This window comes from Balaenoptera physalus, assembly GCF_965194825.1.
Source record: "Balaenoptera physalus genome assembly, chromosome: X".
Taxonomy (NCBI): Eukaryota; Metazoa; Chordata; class Mammalia; order Artiodactyla; family Balaenopteridae; genus Balaenoptera; species Balaenoptera physalus.
The window spans coordinates 28,128,259-28,142,547 of NC_138903.1; the positions used below are offsets into that span (position 1 = coordinate 28,128,259).

At 38.2% G+C, this 14,289-nt stretch overlaps 1 protein-coding gene across 3 annotated transcripts in view; it reads left to right on the forward strand.

The window, feature by feature from the left end:
• GK (glycerol kinase) overlaps nucleotides 1-4,956 on the forward strand; it is a 69,517-nt gene extending 64,561 nt beyond the window's left edge. For all 3 annotated transcript variants that reach the window (XR_014258762.1, XR_014258763.1, XR_014258764.1), the window contains one exon: nucleotides 152-4,956. The gene's annotated coding sequence lies outside the window, so the exon portion shown is untranslated. The remainder of the gene's footprint in view (nucleotides 1-151) is intronic.
• The last annotated feature ends 9,333 nt before the right edge of the window (nucleotides 4,957-14,289 follow it).

The window sequence follows — 14,289 nt, forward strand, 5'->3', positions numbered from 1 at the left end:
GAAAATCATTGTTCAAATAATTTTAAGATTACATTAATTTTCTATAAATTGCAATATTTATAAATGTTTGAAATTATATACGTTGATATTTAATGATAAATTTACTTAAAATAAATCAACCCTCATTCTTACTTGCATTTCTCATTTACAGACTAGAACTTAGATCAAAGTTAAATTGAGAAAGAAATTGCAGGAAACGTGAAGCTCAGCTGTTAGCACTTGATCAGGCACACTCCGAAGAATTAACCTACAGCCGAAGAAGTAGTTTCTGGAATGATGAGCACCTTACTCGTTCTGTTAGAAAAGACTACAGTGTCCCATCTCAGCATCCAGAAAATACCCTGCTGAGGTCAGCAGCCATTATCAATAGGGTCTTGTGGTCATGCCTAACCATGACCTACTGGTTCCACTCTCTGCTTCAGTTTCTCTCTACCTGGGTGATTTGGTGGAGTGAAGTACACCATTGTTCTCTGAACTCAATAGCCAACACCTCAACCTTTTGTTCTCCAGGTAATCAGTAATATAAGTAATGCATTTTTGCTTCTGTAATAATACCTTAGAATTTTTTAGTGTGTTTCTTTTGAAATGCCTAAAGGTCAGTTCTTTGGCTTATGGGTATTTTGTATCATGTGGGAATGAAGAATGATAGCTATTTAGGAGGAACCACCAATCAAAATATGTCATAGCACAGAAACTGTAACAGTATTGGCAAGTCTAGTAGGTAGTGTTTACCTCACAGTGTCTACCTAATCGTAAATAGAAGTTCAAAAATTACTATTTTTATAGCTTTAATGAGGTATAATTGATATACAGAAAACTGTACATATTTAATGTATATACTTTGATGAGTTCAGACATATGCATACACCCATTATCCCATTACCACAATCAAGGTTATAAACATATCCATCACCTCCAAAATTTTTCTTATGTCCCTTTGCTTGTTGTGTTTGTGTGTTAAGAATGCTTAACATGAGATCTACCCTCTTAAATTTTTTTTAATATTTATTTATTTATTTTTGGCTGCATTGGGTCTTTGTTGCTGCGTGCGAGCTTTCTCTAGTTGTGGTGAGCGGGGGCTACTCTTCATTGCGGTGCGCGGGCCTCTCATTGCGGTGGCTTATCTTGTTGTGGAGCATGGGCTCTAGGCACGCAGGCTTCAGTACTTGTGGCGCACAGGCTCAGTAGTTGTGTCTCTCGGGCTCTAGAGCGCAGACTCAGTAGTTGTGGCGCACGGGCTTAGTTGCTCCACAGCATGTGGGATCTTCCTGGACCAGGGCTCGAACCTGTGTCTCCTGCATTGGCAGGTGGATTCTTAACCACTGTGCCACCAGGGAAGCCCTACCCTCTTAAATTTTTAGTGCACAATACCGTATTGTTAACTCTAGGCACTATGTTGTACAACAGATCTCTAGAACTTATTCATCTTGTGTAATTAACTTCATATCCATTGAACAACTCCCCATTTCCCCCTCACCCCAGCCCCTGCTAGGCACCAATCTCTTTTCTGTTTCTATGAGTTTGACTTTTTAAGATTCCACACATGAAGTAAGATCATGCAGTATTTCTTTCTGTGTCTGATTTATTTCACTTAGCATAATATCTTCCAGGTCCATCGATGTTGTTAACAATAGTAGAGTTTCCTTCTTTTTTTAAGGCTGATCAAGATTCCACTGCATGCATATACCACATTTTCTTTAACCATTCATCTGTCAATGGACATTTGGGTCATTTCTATATCTTGGCTATTGTGAATAATGCTGCAATGAACATGGGAGTGTAGATATCTCTTCAAGATCCTGATTCCAATGCTTTTGGATATATACTCAAAAGTGGGACTGCTGGATCATATGGTAGTTCTATTTTTAATTTTTTTGAGGAGTCCTCATACTGTTTTCCACAGTGGCTGCACCATTTTACATTCCCACCAACAATGTTACAAGTGTTCCAAAAATTATTTTTTAACTAGAACTTTGTAATAACTTGTTTTAACTAATAATATTTAAATAATGAAGTTTACTTGATCCGTTCTAGCAACCTAACAATTTGTAAGGTCACATAACAGGCAATTAGTGGAAAACTGAGTGGCTTTTTTAAAACCAACTTGGTTGCTACTTGGTCTATACTTTATAGGTACATATCTTAGTTCTGGTCTTATGATAAAGTATAAATTGTGTTAAGTATCATAGACAGAAAACTCTCGCAAGTGTTTCCAAAGGTTTCCCTGTCATCAGATTTAGTGAAAATGACCTATTAAATTAAATTTGGGGACTATAAAGATAAATATTCTGAGAAGCACAAGATAGTTTAAAAACAAGTTGCTCAACTAGACCAATATCTCTATTTACCAGTTTTCATCCTATTTCAGGTAACTAGTTCTACCTGACAGCATAATAGTTGAGGATAACAATATTTTATTTTAAAAAGCAGCCTCAGGCCTTTTTCAGTTTTCCTGTGTAGTATTAAAATTAAGTAGCTTCTTTTATTCCCCATTATTAAACCTGATATTATTTATGTCATTGGTTGCTTATTATGATATGACTAGTTTACAAGTGGATTTCATAAATATCAGATCATTTAAATCATCTCCAAAACATTCATCAAAAGGAGGCTGGTTAAATTAACTGTGCTACAGCCACACAATATAGAACATGTAGCTTTAGAAAAGCATGGGGACGCTGTCTAGAAACATGGAAACATCCAAGATAAGTGAAAAAGCAAGGTGCAGAGGAGTGCATAAGTGTGCTACCTTTCCATTTAAAAAAAAAAAAAAAAAAGAAAGAAAAAACTAGGATGTTTGCCTATGCCGGACAGACACATAAAGAAACTGGGAAGCTGCTGCATAGCACAGGGAGATCAGCTCGGTGCTTTGTGCCCACCTAGAGGGGTGGGATAGGGAGGGTGGGAGGGAGACGCAAGAGGAAGGGGATATCGGGATATATGTATACGTATAGCAGATTCACTTTGCTATGCAGCAGAAACCAACACACCATTGTAAAGCAGTTATACTCCATTAAAGATGTGGGGGGGAAAAAAAAAGAAGCTGTTAAATAGTACTGGAACAGAACGCAGTGATCAGGCATGTGGGAGACAGGAATAGGGAAAAACATATAAAAGTTATATATTTGAACCGTGTTAATTGCTAGTATGTGTAATATTGAACCATGTTAATATATTAACTATTTGCAAAACTAATTTTAAATTTTTGAACTTAAATTCAGAGGCCATTGTACATGAATGTTCATGACATCATTATCCATAACAACCAAAAAGGAAATAACCCACATGTCTATCAGCTGATGAATGGATAAGTGGAAGTTGGTATATCCATACAATGGAATATTATTCAGGTATAAAAATGAATAAAGTACCGGATACATGCTACAACATAAATGAACCTTGAAAACTGCACAAAGTGAAAGAAGTCATATACAAAAAGCCACATATTGTATGATTCCAGTTGTATGAAATGTCCAAAATAGACAAATCCATAGAGACAGAAAGTGGATTAGTGGCTGCCAGAGTCTGGGAGGAGGGGAAAGGGGACATGACTGCTAATGGACAGGGTTTCTTTTGGGGTGATGATTGCACAACTTTGTGACTATACTAAAAACTGAATTATACACTTTAAAGGAGTGCGTTTATGGTATATGAATTATATTTCAATAAAAATGTAACTTTAATTTGCATTTATGTAAAATAAATATACATGACCAGTCCCTGATGGCATGTGAACTTGTAGTCCCTGAAATGAGCCCTCTGAAGGAAATAAATTTTATTTGCTCCTTGAAAAATGGAGGTTAATAAATTTATCTCCTTTTTATTTCACTTTCATTAACTATTTTTTAAGTATCTAATACTGGAAATAAGAAAAATGCTTTAGTCACTGATACATAAAAGATTATGATGAAGTAGAAGATCTGGGCTCCCATTCAGTTTCCCAGGCGTTTTCATGGTCCGTCCAAGAGAATATAGTGATAAAAAGGATGCAGCTAACTCGTTTTCCCCAAAGACTTGATAAATGAGGAGGCAGTCTTCTGAACGTATTAAGCAAGTCATATCACTATAATTACCAGTAACTTGACTTCTAGTTACGAAACTATGCTGTTTCCTAATTTTCTTGAAGGTTTAGCCTCATCTGTTTATCATCTTCTTTCTCCTCAAACTCATTTTAAACCTTTAACATTTCATTAATTTACCACCACCTCCTTTTCTTTACTACTGTTTATAGGAGGAAACAATAGGTCTGTTTGTCATCTACCTCTTCAAATAATTGTAAATCTACTTCAAATGGCAGTGAATGTTTGCAAGTTCACACTCTACATCACTGGTTTCTCAACAGCTGAGGGAGCGCTTTGTAAAATGAGCATTCCTGTCCATTTAATTCTTTTGATCAAATTGTTTGTTTGGAAATCAGAGTAATACTGCTCTTAGAAAAATTAGAAGATAAGAGGTTACAAAGAAGAGTAGAAAATCATTTATTTTTTCCCCAAACTTTAAGGTGGTATTTTCATAGATCTTGAATGTTCATAAACTTTATATAAAAATTTTAACCTGCACAACAATACAACGTATCATGTGTATGGACACATACAGTTGAACTAGAAGTATGAAACTTGCATAGGGATGATAGATACCAAGTTTAGGATGGTGGTTACTTCTGGAAGGCAGAGCATGGAATCAGGGCAAGAGACTTCACTGGAACCTGAAAAGTTGTATTTCTTAAAAAATTAAAAGCTAAAGCAAATATAGCAAAATCTTAAGATTTGAATGAGCAGTGGGGTACGGATGTATTTACTATATTCTCTACTTTTCTGTATGCTTGAAATATTTCATAGTAAAAATATAAGGTGTATCATCCTCCTAATTGTATGTATCTAAGTCCACCACTCACTGTCCATTATTGTAATTTTGTTTATCCTGACACCCTTCCCAATTAAAAGGGCTGAAATCTTATTGATCTTCTGGCACAATTATTTCAAGCACCTCATATAAAGCATCAATATTCAGAATAAATAAGGTGTATTAGAAATTATATCCTTGTTTAGCCATACATCTGTTATGAATTCCATGACTCAATACTTGTCTTATTTCCAATATAGAACCTTCCACAAATTTTAACAGATAATTGCACTGCTGACAGCCCACCGCATTTATAATTACATATTAAGGCTAGAAAATTTCTGGGCCGAAAAGTCTCAATTCTAGATTTAAGTTTAATATCAAGGGGAAAGATCATTGCCATTATATTGGATTTCAAATCAGGCACAAGACCTGTTTTATTCTATTCCAGGTTCTAGTTCATTACGGTTGAAAGAAAGCACTAAATAATAAAATTGGATGAAATTTGTTTCCTTCCAAACGTGTTTAAAAGACCACAAAGACATGGGTAAAATAAAATGGTAGGGTGGCAATCAAAATGATTAGCACCTTCTGTGGAAGGGAAAATTGGGCTCTGAAACTGAACAATTTTCTCCATAATTTTCAAAGAACTCTTAATGGCTGTCATATTTCATCTCAGGAGTTATGGTAATTTATTTAATCACTCTCAGAGGGATTACTTCCGTAAACTTTTTTTTTAATTTTTTAATTTAATTTTATTTATTTTTTTATACAGCAGGTTCTTATTAGTCATCCATTTTATACACATCAGTGTATACATGTCAATCCCAATCGCCCAATTCATCACACCACCACCACCACCCCCCCCGCCACTTTCCCCCCTTGGTGTCCATACGTTTGTTCTCTACATCTGTGTCTCTATCTCTGCCCTGCAAACCGGTTCATCTGTACCATTTTTCTAGGTTCCACATATATGGGTTAATATACGGTATTTGTTTTTCTCATTCTGACGTACTTCACTCTGTATGACAGTCTCTAGATCCATCCACGTCTCAACAAATGACCCAATTTCATTCCTTTTTATGGCTGAGTAATATTCCATTGTATATATGTACCACATCGTCTTTATCCATTTTTCTGTCGATGGGCATTTAGGTTGCTTCCGTGACCCGGCTATTGTAAATAGTGCTGCATTGAACATTGGGGTGCATGTGTCTTTTTGAATCATAGTTTTCTCTGGGTATATGCCCAGTAGTGGGATCGCTGGGTCATATGGTAGTTATATATTTCGTTTTTTACGGAACCTCCATACTGTTCTCCATAGTGGCTGTATCAATTTACGTTCCCACCAACAGTGCAAGAGGGTTCCCTTTTCTCCACACCCTCTCCAGCATATGTTGTTTGTAGATTTTCTGATGATGCCCATTCTGACCGGTGTGAGGTGATACCTCATTGTAGTTTTCATTTGCATTTGTCTAATGATTAGGGATGTTGAGCATCCTTTCATGTGTTTGTTGGCAATCTGTATATCTTCTTTGGAGAAATGTCTATTTAGGTCTTCTGCCCATTTTTGGATTGGGTTGTTTGTTTCTTTAATATTGAGCTGAATGAGCTGTTTATATATTTTGGAGATTAATCCTTTGTCAGTTGCTTCATTTGCAAATATTTTCTCCCATTCTGAGGGTTGTCTTTTGGTCTTGTTTATGGTTTCCTTTGCTGTGCAAAAGCTTTTAAGTTTCATTAGGTCCCATTTGTTTATTTTTGTTTTTATTTCCATTTCTCTAGGAGGTGGGCCAAAAAAGATCTTGCTGTGATTTATGTCAAAGAGTGTTCTTCCTGTGTTTTCCTCTAAGAGTTTATCCCTCTAAGGGATTACTTCTGTAAACTATTCTTTTTAGCCCAAGCTCCTAGGTCAGAGCCACTAGGGTGGGGCGGGGGGCAGACTCCTTTGGAGCTACTGACCCTCCTGCCCCCACCCTCCTGGCATTCATTGCCCTCGGCCTGCGCCTGCCTCCCTCGTTCCTCAGCTGGAATCAGTCGCCCTCCCTTCAGGCCCATCCCTCCTGCCCCATGACATCAGTCAACCGATAAGCTACTACCAGGTGCCCAGCCCTATGCCAGCAGCTCAAGGGCACCCAAGAGAAGAGGGCTTAACCTGCCTTCAAGGACCCTGGTGTCTGTCTGGAGAAGTAAACCATACACAGTAGGAACCAGGGAGGTGGCACACTGAGGGACGGGGTGCCCAGAAAAGCAGAGAGGGTGGGTTGGTGGGAGCTGTTCACCTGTGCTGCATTTCTTTTTCCCCATTATGGCTGGATATTTCACTTCTCTTTACTCACAGTCGGGGAGATGTGACTGCTAGTTAGTTGCTTTGTCTAATAGACTTGTAAAGGAAGAGCCATGACTAATGAATAAAACTAAATTGTTTAGATTTTTCCTTGACTTTTCAGTGTTATGTTTACATATCCATCCTGCAGGTTGGGGTAATTCTCTCATTCTCTTTGTTAAATATGTGTGTATATGTGTATCCTGCAGGGATACACATTCATCTCTCCCAACACAAACACACACACACACACACACACACACACACACACACGCACAGAGTACATATTTTCAGTATCATCATCACATGTGAATATAAGAGAATTTCTTAAGATTTTCTGTTAAGTAGGTATAATTCACAAAACCAGAGCCATCCTATGGGTTATAGACTTCTATGGGTTATAGATAATAAGAATTATTGGAGGGGAATTTTTGCCATGTCTCTAGTGTGTATATGTGTTCACGAGAGCCACCAGGTGCCCCTTCCCTCCTTCTCAGAAAGAGGCACCCATGTATGCCAGGCCTGCCTGGGACCATGCCTCTAACACACAGGGCTTAGTATGCTCTGAAGCCTGTTGCTGCTTATTACTGTTTCCTAATTAACTTTGATCACTGTGTTTGGCTAATTGAACTGCACTCACTGGTAATTGCATGGGCCTCCCAGAAAGAAGGTTGCCTTTCAAGACTAAGGCAAGAAAATCCCCATTCCCAGGTTCTTGGCTTGCGCCAAACAACTGTGTAGTTCAAGCCAAGGATTTGTGTCCCACAACTGGTAGAAGAACTGGTGAAGGTTACAAGTGTTAACGTGGGTTTCTTTAATCTGGTCATAGTAGACAGGATTTCAAATGTAATGGTTTTTTTTTTCATTGAGTTATACTTTGGACACTGTAATGCCAATATTAAGTGATTATAACATGGATGGATGCTGAGCCGTTTCTGCTGAAAAGTCTCAGATATCCAATCACAATGCGTACCATACAAGATTCCCCTATGTTTCCAAAGTCCATCACTTGTAGTCTAAAATCTTTTATCGGCTTCCTAGAGGTCATGTGGAATAGAATCTAGGGACTGATTACCTTTTGAAAAGCTGGCTTGTTATAAACAAATTCACCTCCTAGGTGGTGCTGTTTTCAAAACTCAGGCTTTTCTGTCTTCTCAAGTAGCCTTCCTTTCCATCAGCGTGTACTGCAGAGGTGGCTGGGGTACTTGTTTTGGGTAATCATAATTACATGAAAGCATCGTAGTGATAATAGGAGATGTCCAGGATGCCTTCATGCTAGGATCATAAAAACCAAAGGCTTAAGTGAAGCCATCAATCCATTTACACTTTCCTGCAGCTCTGATTTTTCTTAGACTTTTCAGCTCATGAAAAAACTCAGATTTATAGATAATTTTTTTCATCATCTATAATTTAACATTTACCAATTTAAAAACTGAAATATCTCTGCTAATTACACATTATAGACTCTCCTAAATTTATTCAGTCATAAAGATCTTCATAGTTAGCCTATTTTCTTAAAAAAGCCTTTTTAAAATACCTCTCTTCATAGTTGACTCTTGGGATGACATAGTAGAATCAACCAATTCCAAGGCAATATTGTGCATCCATTATTTTCCCTGATACCAACCAAATTATTTTTCGTTCTTCCTTATTTTATTGTTTCTGCTTCACCTATGCAGTTCTAGAAAATTATAAAGAAATAATCTCTTTATAACAATCCACAAATATGACCAAATCAAGGCAAAATCGTGTTAATTGTACCTTATGTTGATACCATCATTATTGTCTCAATACCAAGCAAGTTTCTTAAAACTCTATTATCATTGTCATTAGCTTCTTACATATTGAGTTTTACAGTTATTAAGAAAATATTCTTTATTGCTACAGTCCTTCAGCATGTTGATCATATATCCACTGTAAGCACTTTAGCATCCAAATATAACAAAACACGGGACTTCCCTGGTGGCCCAGTGGGTAAGAAGCCGCCTGCCAATGCAGGAGACATGGGTTCGAGCCCTGGTCCGGGAAGATCCCACATGCCGCAGAGCAACTAAGCCCGTGTGCCACAACTACTGAGCCTGCGCTCTAGAGCCCGTGCTCCGCAACAAGAGAAGCCACTGCAATGAGAAGCCCGCGCACCGCAATGAAGAGTAACCCCGGCTCACCGCACCTAGAGAAAGCTCACGTGCAGCAACAGACCCAACGCAGACAAAAATTAACTAATTTAAAAAAATATATATATATATAACAAAACGCAACTAATCTGGAAAATGGTGAATAATCTAATTTACATAATAATTTGTAAACATTTTCCACATACAATTGTATGAGATAAAAGGTATACTTTGAAAAAAACGATCACTCACATCAATGTTAGTAAGCTACAAATAGGATTAAGTTCCTTTCATCATAAAACAGTTGTTGAACCAACAATTTGAACAATTTATTCCTTAGGTATCTTTTGGGTAAACTGTATTTTAAATGGAATTCTTTTTCTATAAAATAAAACATTTTTTCAAAGAAATTTTGTTGAATACACCACTCTGAAAAGAATCATAAACAACTTTGGAACTGAGTAATCCAAATTAATTTTTATCTAAGAGAGGTAATGCTATTCTGCTTTGCATTGTACTATGAGTAAGAAATTTAGTTGTAGATGTATAGATGCTAAAAATACATAAGCAGGAAGATGTAGTGAAAGATTCTTTTGCTCCGAAAATTCTTTTCGGAGCTTTGCTGTAGAAAGACATTAAAAAGGCTTTTATCCAAAACACGTGAGTAGGATGTTAACTTGAAACAAAGTGAATGGCCTTAGAGTTATATTATTCCCTTCTCTACACTCAGGTTTCTAGGTTAAAGAATGAGTTTTGTTTCTTTATTTTATTTTATTTTACTTTATTTTATTTTATTGAAGTATAGTTGATTTACAATGTGTTAATTTCTGCTGTACAGCAAAGTGATTCAGTTATATATATATATATATATATATATATATATATATATATATATATATATATATATATATATATATAACTGAGAAGTCGGCACATGCCTGTCTCATGCAGATTTGTACCCACAGAACTCATAGCTTCAATGAGCTGGGTCCCTCAAGCCCTGAACTTAGTTGACGCAATCTGAACAGGAAGTGCTGCAAGGTGTCTGACCTAATCGAACCACAAAGCCTCTCCATCCTAGGCCTTTGGAGGCCACCAGAAATAATTTTCCTAAGGCATCAAGCAGCATGGAGTCCACGGTGCCACTAGAAGACATCGTGAAAAAGAACCTGCTGAAATAACAGCAGAAAGAGATTTTTATAATTTCAGATATTATCAAACAGGTTTAAAGAAATCAATGACAAACTCGAAAACATCCGCAAAGCAGGTTTGAAAAAGAATCCGTCTGAAGTGCTAGGAAAGAAAAATTCAATAACCAAAATTAAGAATGCCATGAATGTATTGAGGATTGGACACCTCGGAAGAGAGAATGAGTAAACTGGAAGATAGTTCAGGACAAAGTATCCAGCAACGAGCACAGAAAGAAAAAGTGGAAAACCTCTGCCAGCCCAACAGGGAGTTCTGGAGGGAAGATTGACTGTTAAAGGAGCCCCGCATTGGGCACAAATGGCCAGACCTGAGTACCACCACCTGCTCAGTCGTTGGCCAGCAGCCACCCCAAAAAGCATGAGCCCAGTTCAGAAACTGAGAAGGAACCCAAAAGAGCCAACAGCTGCTAACCGCACTCCTCGCAGGTGAGCAGAGCCCCTTCCATGCCTGTCACAGATATCGTAAGAAGTGAAAACGCTAGTCAGGGGACAAATATTTGCATCATATATGACCAAGAACTTGTATCCAGAATCGAAAAGAACTTCTCTAAATCAATAAGAAAATGGGAGACAGCCCAATTTAGAAAAATGGCTAGAGGAATGGAGCAAGCACCTCACCAAAGAGGAAATCCCAAAGGCTATACTATCTTTTTTAGGGAGGCATATGTAGGTAGTAAAACTATTTAAAGTGCAAGGGAGTGATTAATGTGCAAGTCAGAATCGTGGTTACCTCTGGAAGTCTGTGGAGGGTATTGGGGTTGGGCCATGTCTTAGTCCATTCAGGTTGCGATAACAAAAATACCATCGACTAGTGGCTTAAACAACAAATATTTATTTTTCACAGTTCTGGAGACTGGGAAGTCCAAGAGCAAGGCACCAGCAGATTCAGTGTCAGGAGAGGGCCTGCTTCCTGGTACATATAGACAACCATCTTCTCACTCCGTCCTCACAAAGTAGAAGGGACAAGGGAGCTCTTTGGGGTCTCTCTTATAAGGCCAGTAATGGCATTCATGAGGGCTTCACCCTCATGACCTAATCATCTCCAAAGACTCAACTCCAAACACCATCACCTTGGGGATTAGGCTTCAACAATATGAATTTGGGGGGGACACAACCTTCAGTGTATAGCAGACAGTAACATGTGGGAAGCATGTAGGATGACAGCCATTGTAGCTCATGAGTGGAGTGGTGGGTACATGGGTGTTCACCTTATAACAATACATCATTTATTTAATTGCATATTTACATCTTATGTACTTTTCTTTATGTAAATTCCATCTCACAAAATATTTAAAACAGCTGAGACCATAGAAGAAAATATCTTAAATGAGAAATAAGCAACATGAGTAAAATCTCAGGCCTATCCAACACTCTTTACTCTGATATTTTTCCTCCATAATACTTACCACCTTCTGACACATTATGTATTTTATTAAATGACTTTGCTCTGTTGTCTTTTTCTCTTACCCTCCTCTGGAATGTATGCTCCATGAAGACAGGGAGTTTTTTTCTGATTTGTCTATTTCTTAATCCTAAGTACCTAGGAGTGTGTAGCACGTGGTAGGTGCTGAATATATATGTGTAGAATGAATGAATGAATGAATTGCATTCTAAGAATTTACCTTTAGCTGCAAAAGAGATTGTTCTGGTGGTTTGGGAATGGCCGTTTTAGGATGCCACTTTATGAATGATGGAACTCCTGGTGGCTTGGATAATGATTTTCATCATGTATATGGTGATTGGTCACTGGAGTGTTCAGCTTCCCACAGAGTTTGGTCTGAAGGAGGGCTCATGGGCCATTTTATCTCCTAGGAGCTGCCTCTGGAGTCACTTTTCTACTTCTAAATTCTCCTTAAAGGTTGAGGTAAAGTGAAGAAAGTTGAACAGAAATGATTAGAACTCAGAAAGCAGTTCTGGACATAGTTCCTGCATATTATCGTCATGCTATTAGAAACGCCATGGTACTGGTTTTCTCCTACTATGGCCATTGTGATGTCAGTAGAGAATGCTATTGAGATTCATAAGAAAGGTCTACACTGAACAATTAATGGTGCTTTCCTAGTGGGGTACGGGGAAGGGGACTTTCCCTTTTACTGTATAGACATCTGTATTGTTTGACTTTTTAAAAGGTTTAATAAGAATTGCAATTGTATAGGTAACAAACTGAAAGCAAATCACAACTTGTAAGAATCCTGAAGGAAAAGAAAATATGTTTTTAAAACAGAGGAAAACTAAGGGGAAAAAGAATGTAGTGGTTAAGATCTTGGGCTCTCTGCCTGGGTTTGACACACAATAATTAGTTGTGTGGCCTCTGTCTCGTTGTTCAGTTTGTTTGCATCATTCGCTTGTCTAGAAAATAAGGACAGTAACAATCCCCAGCTCTCAGAGTTGTCAGGGTTAAAAGAAATAATACATACAAATTGCTTAGAACAGGGGTGTCACAGAGCAACTGCTCAATAAATGTTAACTATTATTATCTTTTAATAGGAAAAATGGTAATGATAAGGTGTTACAAAAGGAAGAGGGTCTGCTGGGTTTTTTCTCCTTCCTTTTGCTTCCTTCTGGTGCCTTTATGCCTTGTGCCCATGTTAAAATGTCAAGTGCCCCCAGAGGCCAGACAGGAAACTTAAAAAGGGAAGAGAGGAAGTAAAGAAAACAGGGAGAGACAGAGCTCTAGAAACAGAGGCCACACACCCTGTGTTGTTGCTATCGGGGAATTCAGGCCCCTGTTGCATATCTTAATTAGCATAATGCTACTCATATAAAGTAGACATTTGGGAAGTAAGAGCAGACAACCTCAAATTTGGAAGCTTTTGGAAGATAGAAGAGGTTACCAAAGCCTGAAAAATATTGCATGTCCTTAAAAAGGGGGAGCCAGAATTTGAATTTAGACCTGTCTGTCTTCAAGGCGAAATGCCCAAGAAGTTCAATATCAAGCGTTGACCCTCTGGTTTATGAAATGTTGCTCCTGTGAGGTAGACAATAGTAATAATATTTATTGAGATGTTATTATATATCCACATTAAGTGCTTTATATACTTTATCATATATTATCACATTGAATTCTCATCAATACCCTTAAAATTAGTTAGTACTATTTCACTCTGACTAGATAATTTATTGAGCTATTAGAATGTGTTTTGTTTCTGCTGTAGTTTTTTTTTTCCTTTTAGCGATTGGAGGGTTTTATGCTTGGCTGGGCGTAGGGCGGTACAAAGATAAATGCTTCTAAGGGCAGTGAGTGAGGAAAGAAAGGACACAGAGCCCCATGTCTCCACCAGAGGGGAGACTCAGGTTCTTCTTCCTACAGAAACCCCAGGAGGGAAATTTAGAGGCCTCGTGGGTGGGCAGGGGTGGGGAGGGGCAGATGGTGGAGTGGTGCTCAAGGAGGCTGATCTTAGGACTAGAATCTTCCCCAGGACAGACAAGCTCCCTGAATCCCTAGCGGTGGCTCAGGGATGTTGAGTGATTTGCCCAAGGTCAAAGAGCAAGTGAGTAACAGAACTGAGATTCAGGCCCAAGTATGTCAGACTCCAGAGCCAATGCTCTTAACCACACTACCAGATTTCTTAGCACTACTGACTCTCTTCTGATCATGATTGACTGTTGTCCTGCCATATGCATTTCTGGGGCCAAAATCTGGGTGATGTACACATTCAGAAGTGTTACCAAGAAATGATGGTGGGAGAGTAGATGGTCATGTGCAATTCAGCCACATGCCCTGAAATCCTGCTGGGTGAGCTTTGATTCCATATTCTAGTCTGACACGGGCTTGCTTCCTAGAAATGTGGCTCACTGT